Source organism: Petromyzon marinus (assembly GCF_048934315.1).
Source record: "Petromyzon marinus isolate PM22_M1 ecotype Great Lakes invasive population chromosome 84 unlocalized genomic scaffold, UKy_Petmar_22M1.pri1.0 chr84_unloc.8, whole genome shotgun sequence".
NCBI classification, from domain to species: Eukaryota; Metazoa; Chordata; class Hyperoartia; order Petromyzontiformes; family Petromyzontidae; genus Petromyzon; species Petromyzon marinus.
Genome location: NW_027422645.1, coordinates 56930 through 82245, shown reverse-complemented (window position 1 = coordinate 82245; position 25316 = coordinate 56930). Strand labels below are relative to the sequence as shown.

The 25316-nt window shown below is 41.3% G+C and overlaps 1 protein-coding gene across 1 annotated transcript in view; it reads left to right on the top strand.

Annotated features, from left to right (window-relative positions):
* The first annotated feature begins 22629 nt into the window (after window positions 1-22629).
* LOC142908510 (solute carrier family 15 member 4-like) overlaps window positions 22630-25316 on the top strand; it is a 53220-nt gene continuing 50533 nt past the window's right edge. Inside the window, exon 1 of the mRNA XM_076059244.1 lies at window positions 22630-22954. The gene's annotated coding sequence lies outside the window, so the exon portion shown is untranslated. The remainder of the gene's footprint in view (window positions 22955-25316) is intronic.

The following is a 25316-nucleotide window of genomic DNA, read 5'->3' as shown; positions in this document are numbered from 1 at the left end:
ATATACACATATATACAAACACATATGCATATATACACATATATTCACATATACACACACATATACACATTTAAATACATACTTAAATACATATATACATATATATAACAACAACCGCCATTGACCACTAAGTGGCGGTGACGTCACCACGACGCTTGTGCCAGGCTATGTGCACCTTTAGGCTACCACGTGAAGTGTCGAACGCCCGCTGGCAGGAGGTCACTGGGCAGACCCAGGTGCCACGGGTCGACTGACTGAGATGAGTGGCTGATGCACCACCTGTGCCCCCTACTGTGCCAGGCTAGGTGCACCAGGAGGTCACGGGGCAGACCCAGCAGGTGCCACGGGTCGACTGGCTGAGATGACTGGCTGATGCACCACCTGTGCCCCCTACTGTGCCACACACACACATATGCACACTTATATACACACATATACACACACACATATACACACACATATATACACATGTGTATACACATGTAAAATTAAACCAACTAAAACTAGAAGTGGCAAATCTTGACCCGGACATTTTTTGCCGGACACAAACATTTCTCACTCCTGCTGTCAATGACCTGCAGATTGCCATCGACGACTGCAACCTTTATCGGCTTGAGCGAGGATCTGAAGGGGGTAGAATTGCCATCTGCGTTCGCAATACTATTCCGTGTTCACCGTGCTCACTCCTTGTTTTAAAAAACAAAAAACCTAAAAACGTTGCCTTGAAGGTCTGGCTCCCGGAATAACTCTCCCAAATAATCACCGGATATTGTGGGAATGATGTTTTTAGCTGCGTCTGCACTGAGAGAGCTTCTTGATTTAGGGGGCCTCCCTAAAGGTGAAATAGTCTTAGTGGGTGACCTCAAATTGGAATTGGCTAAACCCAGCCGGCCGTGGCCACAGATTTTCGCAAGATGAACTCAACCTGTTTCAATTATTAAATGTCCCCCCACGAGGCCCGACACGAAGAATCCGGGACAGTCAACTCAGCTTGACGTCATATTGACAAATGCCCTTCACAATATCTTTCACTGGCCAGTGTTCTGGGTAATAACTTTAGTGATCACTCCTTCATTTTTGGGGTGAGATCATCAGCCAGAAGCACTCTATGAGACACTTCAGAATCAGAAAGGATTCTCATTCGCCATGAAAGTTCACGCAGACAGGGAATTGACTTTGGCAGGATGGTGCATACATTCAACATATAGGAATCTAAAATCTTAAGTAAGTGGTAAGCAAGTCTTACTATAATAATAAGGGTTGAAAGTCTAATGCCAAGGTGCTAAAGTATCTAAAATTGAACAAATGTCGAATACGAAATAGCTATAAGATACAATCTTAAAATACATTAAAAAAAAACATACAAACAGGGTAACATAGTTAATATTGACAAGGTGTCATTTTCTAGATAAAATGTTAAAGTTAGTGTAAGTCATAATCTTAGCTCTTTCGGTAAAGTCACGTTGAAGGGAAACAATAAAATAATAATGAAATATATATATAAAACAATAAAAATTCTCACGACGTTTCGACCGTAACACAAACGGTCATCATCAGGTGTGAAAACCCAACGGTAGGAAACATTTGAAAGAAGTGGCGGTTTGTATTTATATATTTTTAAACGGTGTTTGTATTTATTGCTCATTTCGAGATTCGTTCATGAGGCTATCCACATATACAAGCACAGAGACAATTTCAACCGAGAAGATGGATTCTGGGCTTGGCAATCATTGGAAGGATTTGATCAACGATTTCGGGTCTTAATTGATTGTTCACGCTTACGGTTACCATGAGAGATTCGTTCATGAGGCTATCCACATATACAAGCACAGAGACAATTTCAACCGAGAAGATGGATTCTGGGCTTAGCAATCATTGGAAGGATTTGATAAACCATTTCGGGTCTTAATTGATTGTTCACGCTTACGGTTGCCATGAGAGATTCGTTCATGAGGCTATCCACACATACAAGCACAGAGACAATTTCAACCGGAGAAGATGGATTCTGGGCTTAGCAATCATTGGAAGGATTTGATAAAAAAAACCATTTCGGGTCTTAATTGATTGTTCACGCTTACGGTTGCCATGAGAGATTCGTTCATGAGGCTATCCACATATACAAGCACAGAGATAATTTCAACCGAGAAGATGGATTCTGGGCTTAGCAATCATTGGAAGGATTTGATCAACCATTTCGGGTCTTAATTGATTGTTCACGCTTACGGTTACCATGAGAGATTCGTTCATGAGGCTATCCACATATACAAGCACAGAGACAATTTCAACCGAGAAGATGGATTCTGGGCTTAGCAATCATTGGAAGGATTTGATAAACCATTTCGGGTCTTAATTGATTGTTCACGCTTACGGTTACCATGAGAGATTCGTTCATGAGGCTATCCACATATACAAGCACAGAGACAATTTCAACCGAGAAGATGGATTCTGGGCTTAGCAATCATTGGAAGGGTTTGATCAACCATTTCGGGTCTTAATTGATTGTTCACGCTTATGGTTACCATGAGAGATTCGTTCATGAGGCTATCCACATATACAAGCACAGAGACAATTTCAAGCGAGAAGATGGATTCTGGGCTTGGCAATCATTGGAAGGATTTGATAAACCATTTCGGGTCTTAATTGATTGTTCACGCTTACGGTTACCATGAGAGATTCGTTCATGAGGCTATCCACATATGCAAGCACAGAGACAATTTCAACCGAGAAGATGGATTCTGGGCTTGGCAATCATTGGAAGGATTTGATAAACCATTTCATGTCTTAATTGATTGTTCACGCTTACGGTTACCATGAGAGATTCGTTCATGAGGCTATCCACATATACAAGCACAGAGACAATTTCAACCGGAGAAGATGGATTCTGGGCTTAGCAATCATTGGAAGGATTTGATCAACCATTTCAGGTCTTAATTGATTGTTCACGCTTACGGTTACCATGAGAGATTCGTTCATGAGGCTATCCACATATACAAGCACAGAGACAACTTCAACCGAGAAGATGGATTCTGGGCTTAGCAATCATTGGAAGGATTTGATCAACCATTTCAGGTCTTAATTGATTGTTCACGCATACGGTGGCTTTCAGACAGCATACATTAATTTTTCGTCTCCCCCCCCCCCCCCTCCTCTTTTCAGAACATAGATGGACTCGTCCATCTAAACAAACTGCCAAATCGCTGCCCGTGGTGCTAACGGTTTTTATAAATAAATACAAACACCGTTTAAAAATAAATAAATGCAAACCGCCACTTCTTTCAAATGTTTCTTGCCGTTGGGTTTTCACACCTGATGATGACCGTTTGTGTTGCAGTCGAAACGTCGTGATAATTTTTTGTTATTGTTTTATATACATTTTATTATATTATTGTTTCCCTTCAACGTGGCGACTTTACCGGAAGGGCTAACAATATGAATCACTGCAGTCACGAAGGCTTTAAATCAAAATTTTAGCGTAAGTCCTTGGCCTTGTTTGAGAGGCCAGCAGCCTCTGAAGCACTCGGGCACCTACCAATGACGTGCTTCACCCGGATATTGACGGGGCCCGTGATAACCCCAACCTCACCACGGCTTGGGAGGCCTTCAGGCACACGTTTCTCCAAATTCTTAAGGAACATACTCCGTTGTTTCTCGATTTCCAATCGCTACCAATGAGATCTTCAACTCCAAAACCGCCCGGGCGGAGTTGCGAACCACCAGCTGCCACCGCCAATTCATCAAATAAAAAATGAAATGCTTCGCTCCGGATGAACAGCGGCAAAAGTGTCATCTGTGCTTTGATTTTAGCGTGCTGATCTTAAAGGTTTGTATATTGAAAAAACGTTGATCTTTATCCGACTTGATGCCTCTGTTGTCTGTGGAGTAACTCAACGCAGACAGCTACGGCTCTAGGATTTGGTGGTACAAATTCGGTGACAGTCCCTGTGATCGCTGTGAAGTTGAAATGATGGCCTTAGTTTTTTAGGTGATTTCGAAAACGTTGTTTTCGTTTGGGCATAGTTTGCTCGTAAATTTAGATTTGAAGCTTTCGTGAGTGCGGTAATTAATATTCTTAGCTCTTTCGGGTAAAGTCACCACGTCGAAGGGAAACAATTTTAGTAATAAAATATATATAACAATACACTTAGACTACTTTATTGTTTCATATATATACTTTATTATTTATTGTTTACCTTTAACGTGACTTTACCGAAAGAGCTAAGAATATATATAGTTTGTGTTGTGGTACGGAGTTAGACTGACGGCCTTAATCTAAGTTGTCTTGTGGTTGTTGTTGTTTTGATTTAAAGCTTTCGTGACTGCAGTAATTCATATTCTTAGTTCTTTCGGTAAAGTCACCACGTTGAAGGGAAACAATAAAATAATAAAATATATATAAAACAATAAATATAAAACAATAAATTTAAAACAATTTTTATTGTTTTATATATATTTTATTACTTTATTGTTTCCCTTCAACGTGACTTTACCGAAAGAACTAAGAATACGTTGTTGTTGTTATTGTTGTTTGACTTTGCATCCCAACTGGGATTTATTTTGTGCATGCAGCGTTGGTGGTGGTGTAATGGTGGATTTTTCTCAGGAATATTTTTTGATGTTTATTTTTGTCACGGAATTTTTCTGTCTTGCACAAACTCAACACGTAGTCACTTTAAAGATGTGTTTTTTTATTTTTGTTCGCGTTTTTTATGTTTGTTGCGATTCAAGAGGCGAATGGCTCGCGGGGCTAGACCAAAAATAACCCCGATCCACGCCTCCTTTAAGTGAATTATGCCTCCTGCAACGTCCATAAGTTATGTTAATTATACCCTCTGTTATGTTAATTATGCCTCGAGCAACGGCACACCGTCATGTTAATTAAACGTCGAGCCACGCCCTGTTTTATGTTAATTATGCCTCTGATCCACGCCTCCGTCATGTTAATTTGCCCATCAAGCCACGCCCCTCTACTCTTCACCCGTGGCAGTGTTCAGAGAGAGAGGGGGGGGGAGGGTTTGGGAGGTGCGGGGAGTGGCTAGGGAGAGGTGAGGGGCGGAGCAAGGGAGTGAGGGGAGTGGCCAAGGGGTGAAGGGTTTGGCTAGGGGCGGGTGAGGGGAGTGGCTACGGGGGGGGGGGGTGATGGGAGTGGTTAGGGGGCGGATTGAGGGGGCGTGGCTACTGTGGGTGATGGGAGTAGCTAGGGGCGGGTGGAGAAGGGGCGTGGCTACTGTGGGTGAGGGGCGGGGCTGTGGTGGCTGGTCACGTGCCCCACGGCCTGCTGCTACTGCTGATGATGATCTCACTTCCCGCTGGTGCTGACCGTGAACTCCGTTGTGTCTCCGACTCTTACAAGTAAGACGACTTAGACAACTTATACTTACACTTAGACAACTTACACTTAGACAACTTACACTTAGACAACTTAGACTACTTACACTACTTAGACAACTTACACTACTTACACTTAGACTACTTAGACAACTTACACTTAGACTACTTACACTTAGACTACTTATACTTAGACAATTAGACTACTTAGACAACTTACACTACTTAGACAACTTATACTTAGACTACTTACACTTAGATAACTTACACTACTTACACTTAGACAACTTAGACTACTTACACTTAGATAACTTACACTACTTACACTTAGACAACTTATACTTAGACAACTTACACTTAGACTACTTAGACAACTTACACTTAGACAACTTACACTTAGACTACTTAGACAACTTACACTACTTAGACAACTTACACTACTTACACTTAGACTACATAGACAACTTACACTTAGACTACTTACACTTAGACAACTTAGACAACTTACACTTAGACAACTTACACTTAGACTACTTAGACAACTTACACTACTTAGACAACTTACACTACTTACACTTAGACTACTTAGACAACTTACACTTAGACTACTTACACTTAGACTACTTATACTTAGACAATTAGACTACTTAGACAACTTACACTACTTAGACAACTTATACTTAGACTACTTACACTTAGACAACTTACACTTAGACTACTTAGACAACTTACACTACTTACACTACTTACACTAATACTACTTAGACTTAGACAACTTACACAACTTACAATACTTACATTTAGACAACTTATACTACTTACACTTATACTACTTAGACAACTTAGACTACTTACACTACTTAGACTTAGACAACTTAGACAACTTAGACTTACACTTAGACTACTTATACTTAGACAATTAGGCTACTTAGACAACTTATACTTAGACTACTTATACTTACACTACTCACACTTAGACTACTTAGACAACTTAGACTTACACTTAGAGTACTTATACTTAGACAATTAGACTACTTAGACAACTTATACTTAGACTACTTATACTTAGACTACTTAGACAACTTACACTACTTAGACAACTTACACTTAGACTACTTATACTTAGACAACTTACACTACTTAGACTACTTAGACTTAGACAACTTACACTACTTACACTTAGACTACTTACACAACTTAGACAACTTAGACTTAGACAACTTACACTACTTAGACAACTTATACAACTTAGACAACTTACACTTAGACAACTTACACTACTTAGACTACTTAGACTTAGACTACTTACACTACTTAGATAACTTACACAACTTAGACAACTTACACTTAGACAACTTACACTTAGACTACTTACACTTACACTACTTACACAACTTAGACTTAGACTACTTAGACAACTTACACTTAGACTTAGACAACTTACACTACTTAGACAACTTACACTTAGACTTAGACAACTTAGACAACTTAGACTACTTAGACTACTTAGACAACTTAAACTTATACTTAGACAACTTAGACTACTTACACTACTTAGACAACTTACACTACTTACACTACTTAGACAACTTACACTTAGACTTAGACAACGTATACTTAGACAACTTACACTTAGACAACTTATACTACTTAGACTACTTAGACTTAGACAACTTATACTTAGACAACTTACACTTAGACTTAGACAACTTACACTACTTAGACAACTTACACTTAGACTACTTACACTACTTAGACAACTTACACTTAGACTTAGACAACTTACACTTAGACTTAGACAACTTAGACTACTTAGACAACTTACACTTAGACTTAGACAACTTATACTTAGACAACTTACACTTAGACAACTTATACTACTTACACTACTTAGACAACTTACACTACTTACATTACTTAGACAACTTACACTTAGACTTAGACAACTTATACTTAGACAACTTACACTTAGACAACTTACACTTAGACTTAGACAACTTATACTACTTAGACTACTTACACTTAGACAACTTACACTTAGACTTAAACAACTTATACTTAGACAACTTACACTTAAACAACTTATACTACTTACACTACTTAGACAACTTACACTTAGACAACTTATACTTAGACAACTTACACTTAGACAACTTACACTTAGACTTAGACAACTTACACTACTTAGACAACTTACACTTAGACTACTTACACTACTTAGACAACTTACACTTAGACTTAGACAACTTACACTTAGACTTAGACAACTTAGACTACTTAGACAACTTACACTTAGACTTAGACAACTTATACTTAGACAACTTACACTTAGACAACTTATACTACTTACACTACTTAGACAACTTACACTACTTACATTACTTAGACAACTTACACTTAGACTTAGACAACTTATACTTAGACAACTTACACTTAGACAACTTACACTTAGACTTAGACAACTTATACTACTTAGACTACTTACACTTAGACAACTTACACTTAGACTTAAACAACTTATACTTAGACAACTTACACTTAAACAACTTATACTACTTACACTACTTAGACAACTTACACTTAGACAACTTATACTTAGACAACTTACACTTAGACAACTTACACTTAGACTTAGACAACTTATACTACTTAGACTACTTAGACTTAGACAACTTACACTTAGACAACGTATACTACTTAGACTACTTAGACTTAGACAACTTATACTTAGACAACTTACACATAGACTTAGACAACTTACACTACTTAGACAACTTACACTTAGACTACTTACACTACTTAGACAACTTACACTTAGACTTAGACAACTTACACTACTTAGACAACTTACACTTAGACTACTTAGACTACTTAGACAACTTACACAACTTAGACAACTTACACTACTTAGACAACTTACACTACTTAGACAACTTACACTTAGACAACGTATACTACTTAGACTACTTAGACTTAGACAACTTATACTGAGACAACTTACACTTAGACAACGTATACTACTTAGACTACTTAGACTTAGACAACTTATACTTAGACAACTTACATGTAGACTTAGACAACTTACACTACTTAGACAACTTACACTTAGACTACTTACACTACTTAGACAACTTACACTTAGACTTAGACAACTTACACTTAGACTTAGACAACTTATACTTAGACAACTTACACTTAGACAACTTATACTACTTACACTACTTAGACAACTTATACTTAGACAACTTACACTTAGACAACTTACACTTAGACTTAGACAACTTATACTACTTAGACTACTTAGACTTAGACAACTTACACTTAGACAACTTATACTACTTAGACTACTTAGACTTAGACAACTTATACGTAGACAACTTACACTTAGACTTAGACAACTTACACTACTTAGACAACTTACACTTAGACAACTTACACTACTTAGACAACTTATACTTAGACTACTTAGACTTAGACAACTTACACTACTTAGACAACTTACACTTAGACAACTTAGACTACTTAGACAACTTAGACTTAGACAACTTAGACAACTTAGACAACTTAGACTTAGACAACTTAGACTTAGACAACTTACACTACTTAGACAACTTACACTTAGACTACTTAGACTACTTACACTACTTAGACAACTTACACTACTTAGACAACTTAGACTTAGACAATTTAGACTACTTAGTCAACTTATACTTAGACTTGGACAACTTACACTACTTAGACAACTTACACTTAGACTACTTACACTACTTAGACTACTTAGACAACTTACACTACTTAGACAACTTACACTACTTAGACAACTTACACTTAGACTACTTAAACTGCTTACACTACTTAGACTACTTACACTACTTTCACTACTTAGACTACTTAGACAACTTACACTTAGACAACTTACACTACTTACACTAAGTAGACTACTTAGACAACTTATACTTAGACAACTTACACTACTTAGACAACTTACACTACTTAGACAACTTACACTTAGACTACTTAGACAACTTACACTTAGACTTAGACTACTTATACTACTTAGACTACTTAGACTTAGACAACTTACACTACTTAGACAACTTACACTTAGACTTAGACAACTTAGACTTAGACAACTTACACTACTTAGACAACTTACACTTAGACAACTTATACTTAGACTACTTACACTTAGATAACTTAGACAACTTACACCTAGACAACTTACACTACTTAGACAACTTACACTTAGACTTAGACAACTTATACTTATACTACTTAGAAAACTTATACTTAGACAACTTACACTACTTAGACAACTTACACTTGGACTTAGACAACTTAGACTACTTAGACAACTCATACTTAGACTTAGACAACTTACACTTAGACAACTTACACTACTTAGACAACTTAGACTACTTAGACAACTTAGACAACTTACACTTAGACTTAGACAACTTACACTACTTAGACAACTTAGACTACTTACACTTAGACTACTTATACTACTTAGACAACTTATACTTAGACAACTTACACTTAGACAACTTTTACTTAGACAACTTACACTTAGACAACTTATACTACTTACACTTAGACAACTTATATTTAGACAACTTACACTTAGACAACTTAGACTTAGACAACTTACACTTAGACTACTTACACTTAGACTACTTATACTACTTAGATAACTTATACTACTTAGACAACTTACACTTAGACAACTTATATGTAGACAACTTACACTTATAGTACTTATACTGAGACTTAGACAACTTACACTTAGACTACTTATAATACTTAGACAACTTATACTACTTAGACTACTTACACTTAGACAACTTACACTTAGACTACTTATACTTAGATTACTTATACTACTTATACAACTTACACTTAAGCCAACTTACACTACTTAGACAACTTACACTTAGACTTAGACAACTTACACTTAGACAACTTACACTTAGACAACTTATACTACTTAGACTACTTACACTTAGACAACTTACACTACTTAGACAACTTATACTTAGACTACTTAGACTTAGACAACTTACACTACTTAGACAACTTACACTTAGACAACTTAGACTACTTAGACAACTTAGACTTAGACAACTTAAACTTAGACAACTTAGACAACTTAGACTTAGACAACTTAGACTTAGACAACTTACACTACTTAGACAACTTACACTTAGACTACTTAGACAACTTACACTACTTAGACAACTTACACTACTTAGACAACTTAGACTTAGACAATTTAGACTACTTAGTCAACTTATACTTAGACTTGGACAACTTACACTACTTAGACAACTTACACTTAGACTACTTAGACTACTTAGACAACTTACACTACTTAGACAACTTACACTACTTAGACAACTTACACTTAGACTACTTAGACTGCTTACACTACTTAGACTACTTACACTACTTTCACTACTTAGACTACTTAGACAACTTACACTTAGACAACTTACACTACTTACACTAAGTAGACTACTTAGACAACTTATACTTAGACAACTTACACTACTTAGACAACTTACACTACTTAGACAACTTACACTTAGACTACTTAGACAACTTACACTTAGACTTAGACTACTTATACTACTTAGACTACTTAGACTTAGACAACTTACACTACTTAGACAACTTACACTTAGACTTAGACAACTTAGACTTAGACAACTTACACTACTTAGACAACTTACACTTAGACAACTTATACTTAGACTACTTACACTTAAATAACTTAGACAACTTACACCTAGACAACTTACACTACTTAGACAACTTACACTTAGACTTAGACAACTTATACTTATACTACTTAGAAAACTTATACTTAGACAACTTACACTACTTAGACAACTTACACTTGGACTTAGACAACTTAGACTACTTAGACAACTCATACTTAGACTTAGACAACTTACACTTAGACAACTTACACTACTTAGACAACTTAGACTACTTAGACAACTTAGACAACTTACACTTAGACTTAGACAACTTACACTACTTAGACAACTTAGACTACTTACACTTAGACTACTTATACTACTTAGACAACTTATACTTAGACAACTTACACTTAGACAACTTATACTTAGACAACTTACACTTAGACAACTTATACTACTTACACTTAGACAACTTATATTTAGACAACTTACACTTAGACAACTTAGACTTAGACAACTTACACTTAGACTACTTACACTTAGACTACTTATACTACTTAGATAACTTATACTACTTAGACAACTTACACTTAGACAACTTATATGTAGACAACTTACACTTATAGTACTTATACTGAGACTTAGACAACTTACACTTAGACTACTTATAATACTTAGACAACTTATACTACTTAGACTACTTACACTTAGACAACTTACACTTAGACTACTTATACTTAGATTACTTATACTACTTATACAACTTACACTTAAGCCAACTTACACTACTTAGACAACTTACACTTAGACTTAGACAACTTACACTTAGACAACTTACACTTAGACAACTTATACTACTTAGACTACTTACACTTAGACAACTTACACTTAGACTTAGACAACTTACACTTAGACAATTTACACTTAGACTTCTTAGACAACTTATACTTAGACAACTTACACTTAGACAACTTACACTTAGACTTAGACAACTTATACTACTTACACTACTTACACTACTTAGACAACTTACACTTGGACTACTTATACTTAGACAACTTAGACTACTTAGACAACTTACACTACTTAGACAACTTAAACGACTTAGACAACTTAGACTTAGACAACTTACACTACTTAGATAACTTATACTTAGATAATTTATACTTAGACAACTTACACTAAGACAACTTAGACTACTTACACTTAGACAACTTATACTTAGACTACTTACACTTAGACAACTAATACTTAGACTACTTACACTTAGACTACTTACACTAAGACTACTTATACTACTTAGATAACTTATACATAGACTTGAACAACTTATACTTAGACAACTTAGACTTAGACAACTTACACTTAAACTACTTAGACAACTTCTACTTAGACTACTTAGATAACTTATACTACTTAGATAACTTATACTTAGACAACTTACACTTAAACTACTTATACTTAGACTACTTAGACTTAGACAACTCATACTACTTAGACTACTTAGACCTAGACTACTTAGACAACTTAGACTACTTAGACAACTTAGACTACTTAGACAACTTAGAATTAGGCAACTTATACTTAGACAACTTAGACTTAGACTACTTAGACAACTTACACTTAGACAACTTACACTTAGGCAACTTATACAACTTACACTTAGAAAACTTACACTTAGACAACGTATACTTAGACAACTTATACTTAGACTACTTAGACAACTTACACTTAGACAACTTATACTTAGACTACTTACACTTAGACTACTTAGACAATTTACACTTAGACAACTTACACTTAGACAACTTAGACTTAGACAACTTAGACTTAGACTACTTAGACAACTTACACTTAGACAACTTACACTTAGACAACTTACACTTAGACTACTTAGACAACTTATACTTAGACAACTTATACTTAGACAACTTATACTTAGACTACTTAGACTACTTAGACAACTTACACTTAGACTACTTATACTTAGACGACTTACACTTAGACAACTTAGACTACGTATACTTAGACAACTTAGACCACTTAGACAACTTAGACTACTTAGACAACTTAGACTACTTACACTACTTAGACAAGTTACACATAGATAAGTCCTATAGATAGACACCACAAGTCCTATAGACACCACAAGTCCTATAGATAGACACCACAAGTCCTATAGACACTACAAATCCTAAATATAGACACCACAAGTCCAATAGACACCACAAGTCCTATAGACACCGCAAGTCCTATAGATAGACACCACAAGTCCTATAGACACCACAAGTCCTATAGATAGACACCACAAGTCCTATTGATAGACACAAGTCCTATAGATAGACACAAGTCCTATAGACACAAGTCCTATAGACACCACAAGTCCTATAGATAGACACAAGTCCTATAGATAGACACAAGTCCTATAGACACCACAAGTCCTATAGATAGACACAAGTCCTATAGACACTACAAGTCCTATAGACACCACAAGACCTATAGATAGACACCACAAGTCCTATTGATAGACACAAGTCCTATAGACACCGCAAGTCCTATAGATAGACACCGCAAGTCCTATAGATAGACACCACAAGTCCTATAGATAGACACCACAAGTCCTATAGATAGGCACAAGTCCTATAGACACCACAAGTCCTAAAGATACCACAAGTTCTATAGACACCACAAGTCCTATAGACACCACAAGTCCTATAGATAGACACCACAAGTCCTATAGATAGACACAAGTCCTATAGACACCACAAGTCCTATAGATACCACAAGTACTATAGACACCATAAGTCCTATAGATAGACACCACAAGTCCTATAGATAGACACAAGTCCTATAGACACCACAAGTCCTATAGATGGACACCACAAGTCCTATAGATAGACACCACAAGTCCTATAGATAGACACCACAAGTCCTATAGATAGACACAAGTCCTATAGACACCACAAGTCCTATAGATGGACACCACAAGTCCTATAGATAGACACCACAAGTCCTATAGATATACACCACAAGTCCTATAGATAGACACCACAAGTCCTATAGATAGACACCACAAGTCCTATAGATAGACACCACAAGTCCTATTGATAGACACAAGTCCTATAGATAGACACAAGTCCTATAGACACCACAAGTCCTATAGATACCACAAGTCCTATAGACACCACAAGTCCTATCGATAGGCACAAGTCCTATAGACACCACAAGTCCTATAGATAGACACCACAAGTCCTATAGATAGACACAAGTCCTATAGATATACACCACAAGTCCTATAGATAGACACAAGTCCTATAGACACCACAAGTCCTATAGATAGACACCACAAGTCCTATAGATAGACACCACAAGTCCTATAGAAAGACACCACAAGTCCTATAGATAGACACCACAAGTCCTATAGATAGACACCACAAGTCCTATATATAGACACAAGTCCTATAGACACCACAAGTCCTATAGATAGACACCACAAGTCCTATAGATAGACACCACAAGTCCTATAGATAGACACCACAAGTCCTATAGATAGACACAAGTCCTATAGATAGACACCACAAGTCCTAAAGATAGACACCACAAGTCCTATAGATAGACACAAGTGCGATAGACACCACAAGTCATATAGACACCACAAGTCCTATAGATAGACACCACAGGTCCTATAGATAGACACCACAAGTCCTATAGATAGACACAAGTCCTATAGATAGACACCACAAGTCCTATAGATAGACACAAGTCCTATAGACACCACAAGTCCTATAGATAGACACCACAAGTCCTATAGATAGACACCACAAGTCCTATAGATAGACACCACAAGTTCTATAGATAGACACAAGTCCTATAGATAGACACCACAAGTCCTATAGATAGACACCACAAGTCCTATAGATAGACACCACAAGTCCTATAGATAGACACCACAAGTCCTATAGATAGACACAAGTCCGATAGACACCACAAGTCCTATAGATAGACACCACAAGTCCTATAGATAGACACCACAAGTCCTATAGGTAGACACAAGTCCTATAGATACCACAAGTCCTATAGATAGACACCACAAGTCCTATAGACACCACAAGTCCTATAGATAGACACCACAAGTCCTTTAGATAGACACCACAAGTCCTATAGATAGACACAAGTCCTATAGACACCACAAGTCCTATAGATAGACACCACAAGTCCTATAAATAGACACCACAAGTCCTATAGATAGACACCACAAGTCCTATAGATAGACACCACAAGTCCTATAGATAGACACCACAAGTCCTATAGATAGACACCACAAGTCCTATAGGTAGACACAAGTCCTATAGACACCACAAGTCCTTTAGATAGACACCACAAGTCCTATAGACACGACAAGTCCTATAGATAGACACCACAAGTCCTATAGGTAGACACAAGTCATATAGACACCACACGTCCTATAGATAGACACCACAAGTCCTTTAGATAGACACCACAAGTCCTATAGACACCACAAGTCCTATAGACACCACAAGTCCTATAGATAGACACCACAAGTCCTATAGATACCACAAGTCCTATAGATAGACACCACAAGTCCTATAGATAGACACCACAAGTCCTATAGACACAAGTCCTCACCCCCTGGCCCCGCCCCCGGCCACGCCCCCGGCCAAGCCCCCGGCCACGCCCCCGGCCCTGCCACCGGCCCCGCCCTCGTCCCCCCCTCTCTCGGCCCCGGCCCCGCCCCCAGCCACGCCCCCTGCCGTGTCAAGTCACGAGCTCCAGGCTCCCCGTCACGTGTCCCTCGGACTTCCGGGGGAGGTTCCAGGCGGCCAGCAGCGCTCCTGTGATGGTGGCTGGTGCTGACATCGCAGTGACGTCATTTACTAATACACTAGTAGTAGTAGTACTACACTAGTGTAGTAGTGTAGTGTAGTAGTGTGTAGTAGTGTAGTAGTGTAGTGTGTAGTGTAGTGTGTAGTAGTGTAGTGTAGTAGTAGTTGTCTCTAGTAGTAGTAGTGTAGTAGTGTAGTGTGTAGCAGTGTGTAGTAGTGTAGTAGTAGTGTAGTAGTAGTAGTGTAGTAGTAGTAGTGTAGTAGTAGTAGTGTAGTGTGTAGTAGTAGGGTAGTAGTAGTAGTAGTGTAGTAGTAGTTGTCTCTAGTAGTAGTAGTGTAGTAGTAGTGTAGTAGTAGTAGTGTAGTAGTAGTAGTGTAGTAGTAGTGTAGTAGTCTCTAGTAGTAGTAGTGTAGTAGTGTAGTAGTAGTGTAGTAGTAGTAGTGTAGTAGTAGTGTAGTAGTAGTAGTGTAGTAGTAGTGTAGTAGTAGTTGTCTCTAGTAGTAGTAGTGTAGTAGTAGTGTGTAGTAGTAGTGTAGTAGTAGTGTAGTAGTAGTGTAGTAGTAGTTGTAGTAGTAGTAGTGTAGTAGTAGGGTAGTAGTAGTAGTAGTGTAGTAGTAGTTGTCTCTAGTAGTAGTAGTGTAGTAGTAGTGTAGTAGTAGTGTAGTAGTAGTTGTCTCTAGTAGTAGTGTAGTAGTAGTGTAGTAGTAGTAGTGTAGTAGTAGTAGTGTAGTAGTAGTGTAGTAGTGTGTAGTAGTAGTGTAGTAGTAGTAATGTAGTAGTGTAGTAGTAGTGTAGTAGTGTAGTAGTAGTGTAGTAGTAGCAGTAGTGTAGTAGTAGTAGTGTAGTAGTAGTGTAGTAGTGTAGTGTAGTAGTAGCAGTAATGTAGTAGTAGTGTAGTGTAGTAGTGTGTAGTAGTGTAGTAGTAGTGTAGTAGTAGTGCAGTAGTAGTGTAGTAGTGTAGTGTGTAGCAGTGTGTAGTAGTAGTAGTGTAGTAGTAGTGTAGTGTAGTAGTGTAGTAGTAGTGTAGTAGTGTAGTAGTAGTTGTCTCTAGTAGTAGTAGTGTAGTAGTAGTGTAGTGTGTAGCAGTGTGTAGTAGTAGTGTAGTAGTAGTAGTGTAGTAGTAGTAGTGTAGTAGTAGTGTAGTAGTAGTGTAGTAGTTGTGCAGTAGTAGTGTAGTAGTAGTAGTGTAGTAGTAGTGTGTAGTAGTAGTGTAGTAGTAGTGTAGTAGTAGTAATGTAGTAGTGTAGTAGTAGTAGTGTAGTAGTAGTGTAGTAGTAGCAGTAGTAGTAGTGTAGTAGTAATAGTGTAGTAGTAGTGTAGTAGTGTAGTGTAGTAGTGTAGTAGTAGTGTAGTAGTAGCAGTAGTAGTAGTGTAGTAGTAGTAGTAGTGTAGTAGTAGTGTAGTGTAGTAGTAGCAGTAATGTAGTAGTGTAGTAGTAGTGTAGTAGTAGCAGTAGTAGTAGTGTAGTAGTAGTAGTGTAGTAGTAGTAGTGTAGTAGTGTAGTGTAGTAGTAGCAGTAATGTAGTAGTGTGTAGTAGTGTAGTAGTAGTGTAGTAGTAGTGCAGTAGTAGTGTAGTAGTGTAGTGTGTAGCAGTGTGTAGTAGTAGTAGTGTAGTAGTAGTGTAGTAGTGTAGTGTAGTAGTGTAGTAGTAGTGTAGTAGTAGTTGTCTCTAGTAGTAGTAGTGTAGTAGTAGTGTAGTGTGTAGCAGTGTGTAGTAGTAGTAGTAGTGTAGTAGTAGTGTAGTAGTGTAGTAGTAGTAGTGTAGTAGTAGTGTAGTAGTTGTGTAGTAGTAGTAGTGTAGTAGTAGTAGTGTAGTAGTAGTGTGTAGTAGTAGTGTAGTAGTAGTAATGTAGTAGTGTAGTAGTAGTGTAGTAGTAGCAGTAGTAGTAGTGTAGTAGTAGTAGTGTAGTAGTAGTAGTGTAGTAGTGTGTAGTAGTGTAGTAGTAGTGTAGTAGTAGCAGTAATGTAGTAGTAGTGTAGTGTAGTAGTGTGTAGTAGTGTAGTAGTAGTAGTGTAGTAGTAGTGCAGTAGTAGTGTAGTAGTGTAGTGTGTAGCAGTGTGTAGTAGTAGTAGTAGTGTAGTAGTAGTGTAGTAGTGTAGTGTAGTAGTGTAGTAGTAGTGTAGTAGTAGTGTAGTAGTAGTGTAGTAGTAGTTGTCTCTAGTAGTAGTAGTGTAGTAGTAGTGTAGTAGTGTAGTGTGTAGCAGTGTGTAGTAGTAGTGTAGTAGTAGTAGTGTAGTAGTGTAGTAGTAGTGTAGTAGTTGTGTAGTAGTAGTAGTGTAGTAGTAGTGTAGTAGTAGTGTAGTAGTAGTGTAGTAGTAGTGTAGTAGTTGTGTAGTAGTAGTTGTGTAGTAGTAGTGTAGTAGTAGTAGTGTAGTAGTAGTGTAGTAGTGTAGTGTAGTAGTGTGTAGTAGTGTAGTAGTAGTAGTGTTATAGTGCAGCAGTAGTTGTGTAGTAGTAGTGTAGTAGTAGTAGTGTAATAGTGTAGTAGTAGTTGTCTCTAGTAGTAGTGTAGTAGTGTGTAGCAGTGTGTTGTAGTTGTCTCCAGTAGTAGTGTAGTAGTAGTTGTAGTAGTGTAGTAGTGGTGTAGTAGTGTAGTAGTAGTGTAGTAGTAATGTAGTAGTAGTAGTGTAGTAGTGTGTAGTAGTGTAGTAGTAGTAGTGTGTAGTAGTAGTGTAGTAGTGTGTAGTAGTAGTAGTGTAGTAGTAGTGTGTAGTAGTGTAGTAGTAGTAGTGTAGTAGTAGTGTGTAGTAGTAGTAGTGTAGTAGTGTAGTGTAGTAGTAGCGTAGTAGTGTAGGAGTGTGTAGTAGTAGTGTAATAGTGTAGTAGTAGTAGTGTGTAGTAGTAGTGTAGTAGTGTGTAGTAGTAGTGTAGTAGTAGTAGTGCAGTAGTGTGTAGTAGTAGTAGTAGTGTGTAGTAATAGTGTAGTAGTAGTGTAGTAGTAGTAGTGTGTAGTAGTAGTGTAGTAGTAGTGTGTAGTAGTAGTAGTAGTGTAGTAGTAGTGTGTAGTAGTAGTAGTAGTGTAGTAGTAGTGTGTAGTAGTGTAGTAGTAGTGTAGTAGTGTGTAGTAGTAGTAGTGTAGTAGTAGTGTAGTGGTAGTAGTGTAGTAGTGTAGTGGTAGTAGTGTAGTAGTAGTAGTGTGTAGTAGTAGTGTAGTAGTAGTGTGTAGTGGTAGTAGTGTAGTAGTAGTAGTGTAGTAGTAGTAGTGTGTAGTAGTGGTAGTGTAGTAGTAGTGTATTAGTAGTAGTGTAGTAGTAGTGTAGTAGTAGTGTGTAGTAGTGGTAGTGTGTAGTAGTGGTAGTGTAGTAGTAGTAGTGTATTAGTAGTAGTGTAGTAGTAGTGTAGTAGTAGTGTGTAGTAGTAGTGTAGTAGTGTGTAGTAGTAGTAGTGTAGTAGTAGTGTAGTAGTGTGTAGTAGTAGTGTAGTAGTAGTGTAGCAGTGTAGTAGTAGTGTAGCAGTGTAGTAGTAGTGTAGTAGTAGTGTAGTAGTAGTGGTTGTGTGTAGTAGTAGTGTAGTAGTAGTGGTTGTGTGTAGTAGTAGTAGTGTAGTAGTGTAGTAGTAGTGTGGTAGTGGTTGTGTGTAGTAGTAGTGTAGTGGTTGTGTGCAGTAGTGGTTGTGTGTGTAGTAGTGTAGTAGTAGTTGTGTGTGTAGTGGTTGTGTGTAGTAGTAGTAGTACAGTAGTGGTTGTGTGTCGTAGTAGTGGTTGTGTGTAGTGGTTGTGTGTAGTAGTGTAGTGGTTGTGTGTGTAGTGGTTGTGTGTAGTAGTAGTAGTGGTTGTGTGTAGTAGTAGTGGTTGTGTGTGTAGTAGTAGTTGTGTGTGTAGTGGTTGTGTGTAGTAGTAGTGTAGTAGTGGTTGTGTGTAGTAGTAGTGGTTGTGTGTAGTGGTTGTGTGTAGTAGTGGTTGTGTGTAGTAGTAGTAGTGTAGTGTAGTGGTTGTGTGTGTAGTGGTTGTGTGTAGTAGTAGTGTAGTGGTTGTGTGTTGTAGTGGTTGTGTGTAGTAGTAGTAGTGTAGTAGTAGTGTGTGTAGTAGTAGTGTAGTAGTAGTGTAGTAGTTGTAGTGGTGTGTGTAGTAGTGTAGTAGTAGTGGTTGTGTAGTAGTGGTTCTGTGTAGATGTAGTGGTGTGTGTGTGTGTGTGTGTAGTAGTAGTAGTGTAGTTGAGTAGGAGGGTGTGGGTGACGTCTGTGTGATATATATATCTGAGGGTGGTGGTGGATTGTGTGGTGTGGGAGATAGGGAGAGACACAATATGAACATATACTGAGGCTAGCAATATAGATAAAACTGATATACCACACTACTCACCATCACTCACCACTCACTCACCACTCACTCACTCACCACTCACTCACCACTCAACCACTCACCACTCACTCACCACTCCCATCACTCACTCACCACTCACTCCCTCACCTCTCCACTCACCACTCACTCACCACTCACTCACTCACTCACCACTCACTCACCACTCACTCACTCACCACTCACTCACCACTCACTCACCACTCACTCACTCACTCACCACTCACTCACTCACCACACTCACCACTCACTAACCACTCACCACTCACTCACCACCACTCACTCACTCACCACTCACCCACCACTCACTCACTCACTCCCCACTCCCTCACTCACCACTCACTCACTCACCACCCACTTACTCACCACTCACTCACTCACTTTCCACTCACTCACCACCACTCACTCATCACTCACTCACCACCAACCCCACACACACCCACTCCCACCATACACACCACACACACCCACACACACACACCACAAACCCACTCACCCACCCACTCCACTAACCACCCACCCACTTACCCACCCACTCACTAACCACCCACACACCCACCACACCCACACACCCACCCACCCACACTCCCACCATACACACCACACACACCCACCCACACACACACCCACATTTCCACCCACCACACCCACACACACCGACCCACACACTACCCACCCACTACACCCACACACCCACCACACACACACTCACCCACCCACACACCCACCACACCCACACCCACACACCCACCACACACACACTCACCCACCCACACACCCACCACACCCACACCCACACATCCACCACACACACACTCACCCACCCATACACCCACACACCACACCAACACCCCACTCACCCACCCTCACACCCACCCACACACCCCCACCCCACACCCACCCCACACCACCCACCCACACCCCACACCCACCACACCCACACACCCACCCACCACACCCACCACACCCACACACCCACCCACCACACCCACCACACCCACACACCCCCACCCACCCCACCACACCCACCACACCCACCCACCACACCCACCACACCCACCCACCACATCCCACACCCACTACACCCACACACCCACACACCACCCACACACCCACCCACACACCACCCACACACCCAACACACCCACTAACCCACACACCCACCTACCCATACACCACAACCACACACCTACCCACACACCACACCCATTATACCCACACACCCACCCACACACACACCCACCACACCCCACACCCACCACACCCACCACACCCCACACCCACCACACCCCACACCCACTACACCCACACACCCACTACACCCACACATCCACACACCCACACACCACACCCACCACACCCACACACCCACCACACCCACCCACACACCCACTACACCCACCCACCACACCCACACATCCACACACTCAACTAACCACACTCACACACCCACCCACCCACCACACCCACCACACCCACACACCACCCAACCACACCCACCCACCACACCCACCCACCACACCCCACACCCACCACACCCACCACACCCACACACTCAACTAACCACCCACCCGCTCACCCACCCACCCACTCAACTAACCACACACCACACACACCCACCCACTACACCCACACATCCACTACACCCACCCACACATATCACACCCACCCACCACACCCACACACCCACCCACACCCACACACCCACCCACCACACCCCACACCCACTACACCCACTACACCCACCCACCACACCCCACACCCACTACACCCACCCACCACACCCACCCACACACTCAACTAACCACACACCACACCCACTACACCCACTCACCCACCCACCCACTCAACTAACCACCCACCACACCCACCCACCACACCCACCCACACACCCACCCACCACACCCACTACACCCACCCACAACACCCCACACCCACTACACCCACCCCCCACACCCACACACCCACCCACCACACCCACCCACCACACCCACTACACCCACACACTCAACTAACCACACACCACACCCACACACCCGCTCACCCACCCACCCACCACACCCACTACACCCACCCACACACCCACCCACCACACCCACTACACCCACCCACAACACCCCACACCCACTACACCCACCCACCACACCCCACACCCACACACCCACCCACCACACCCACCCACCACACCCACCCACACACTCAACTAACCACACACCACACCCACACACCCGCCCACCCACCCACCCACTCAACTAACCACCCACCCACCACACCCACCCACACACCCACCCACCACACCCACTACACCCACCCACAACACCCCACACCCACTACACCCACCCACCACACCCCACACCCACACACCCACCCACCACACCCACCCACCACACCCACTACACCCACACACTCAACTAACCACACACCACACCCACACACCCGCTCACCCACCCACCCACTCAACTAACCACCCACCACACCCACCCACCACACCCACCCACAACAGCATCGCACCACCACCACCGCCACCACAGCCACCGCCGCCTTGCCCCTCCACGCCGCTCGGAGCGCAGCCTGCGAGCGTCCCGGTGGCTGCTGCTGCTGGTGGTGCTCCTGGAACGTCTGGCCTTCTACAGCCTCACCTCCAACCTGGTGCTGGAGCTGAACTCGTCCCCCCTGGACTGGGACGCGCCCAGCGCTACACAGGCCCAGCTGGCAGTGAACGCTGTGGCCTATGGGACGGCGCCCCTGGCCGGCTGCCTGGCTGACGAGTGGCTGGGAAGGTGAGCAGGAGGAGGAGCAGGAGGACGAGGAGGAGGACGAGGAGGAGGGCCTACTAGTCTACACGCTGGGTGTCGTGGTGATGGTGATGATGGTAGTGGTGATGTCTGTGTGTAGGTACAACACGGTGTATCTCGGCCTACTAGTCTACACGCTGGGTGTCGTGGTGATGGTGATGGTAATGATGATGATGATGGTGATGATGATGGTGGTAGTGATGATGATGTCTGTGTGTAGGTACAACACGGTGCTTCTCGGCCTACTAGTCTACACGCTGGCTGTCGTGGTGATGATGATGATGGTAGTGGTGATGATGGTAGTGATGATGATGGTAGTGGTGATGATGGTAGTGGTAGTGGTGATGGTAGTGGTGATGATGGTAGTGGTGATGATGTCTGTGTGTAGGTACAACACGGTGCTTCTCGGCCTACTAGTCTACACGCTGGCTGTCGTGGTGATGATGATGATGGTAGTGATGATGGTAGTGGTAGTGATGATGGTAGTGATGATGGTAGTGATGATGGTGATGGTAGTGATGATGGTAGTGGTGATGATGTCTGTGTGTAGGTACAACACGGTGGTTCTCGGCCTACTAGTCTACACGCTGGCTGTCGTGGTGATGGTAGTGGTAGTGGTGATGATGGTGATGGTGGTAGTGATGATGGTAGTAGTGATGATGTCTGTGTGTAGGTACAACACGGTGTATCTCAGCCTACTAGTCTACACGCTGGCTGTCGTGGTGATGGTGATGATGGTAGTGATGGTGATGATGGTAGTGATGGTGATGATGTCTGTGTGTAGGTACAACACGGTGCTTCTCGGCCTACTAGTCTACACGCTGGCTGTCGTGGTGATGATGATGGTAGTGGTGATGATTGTAGTGGTGATGGTAGTGGTGATGATGTCTGTGTGTAGGTACAACACGGTGCTTCTCGGCCTACTAGTCTACACGCTGGGTGTCGTGGTGATGGTAGTGGTAGTGGTGATGATGATGGTAGTGATGATGATGGTAGTGGTGATGATGGTAGTGATGATGGTGATGATGATGATGATGGTAGTGGTAGTGATGATGGTAGTGGTAGTGGTGATGATGGTAGTGGTGATGATGTCTGTGTGTAGGTATAACACGGTGTATCTCGGCCTACTAGTCTACACGCTGGCTGTCGTGGTGATGGTGATGATGGTAGTGATGGTGATGATGGTAGTGGTGATGATGTCTGTGTGTAGGTATAACACGGTGTATCTCGGCCTACTAGTCTACACGCTGGCTGTCGTGGTGATGGTGATGATGGTAGTGATGATGATGATGTCTGTGTGTAGGTACAACACGGTGCTTCTCGGCCTACTAGTCTACACGCTGGCTGTCGTGGTGATGATGATGGTAGTGGTGATGATTGTAGTGGTGATGGTAGTGGTGATGATGTCTGTGTGTAGGTACAACACGGTGCTTCTCGGCCTACTAGTCTACACGCTGGGTGTCGTGGTGATGGTAGTGGTAGTGGTGATGATGGTAGTGATGATGGTGATGATGATGATGGTAGTGGTAGTGATGATGGTAGTGATGATGGTAGTGGTGATGATGTCTGTGTGTAGGTACAACACGGTGTATCTCGGCCTACTAGTCTACACGCTGGGTGTCGTGGTGATGGTAGTGGTAGTGGTGATGATGGTAGTGATGATGGTAGTGATGGTGGTGGTGATGATGGTAGTGGTGATGATGGTAGTGATGGTGGTAGTGATGATGGTAGTGATGATGATGGTAGTGATGATAGTAGTGATGATGGTAGTGATGGTGATGATGGTAGTGATGATGATGTCTGTGTGTAGGTACAACACGGTGGTTCTCGGCCTACTAGTCTACACGCTGGGTGTCGTGGTGATGGTAGTGGTAGTGGTGATGATGGTAGTGATGATGGTAGTGATGATGGTAGTGATGGTGGTGGTGATGATGGTAGTGGTGATGATGGTAGTGATGATGGTAGTGGTGATGATGTCTGTGTGTAGGTACAACACGGTGGTTCTCGGCCTACTAGTCTACACGCTGGCTGTCGTGGTGATGGTGATTGTAATGATGATGGTAGTGATGATGGTAGTGGTGATGGTAGTGATGGTGGTGGTAGTGATGATGGTAGTGATGATGGTAGTGATGATGATGGTAGTGATGATGGTAGTGATGATGGTAGTGGTGATGATGTCTGTGTGTAGGTACAACACGGTGTTTCTTGGCCTACTAGTCTACACGCTGGGTGTCGTGGTGATGGTGATGATGATGGTAGTGATGATGGTGATGATGATGATGGTAGTGATGATGATGGTAGTGGTAGTGATGATGATAGTGATGATGGTAGTGGTAGTGATGATGAT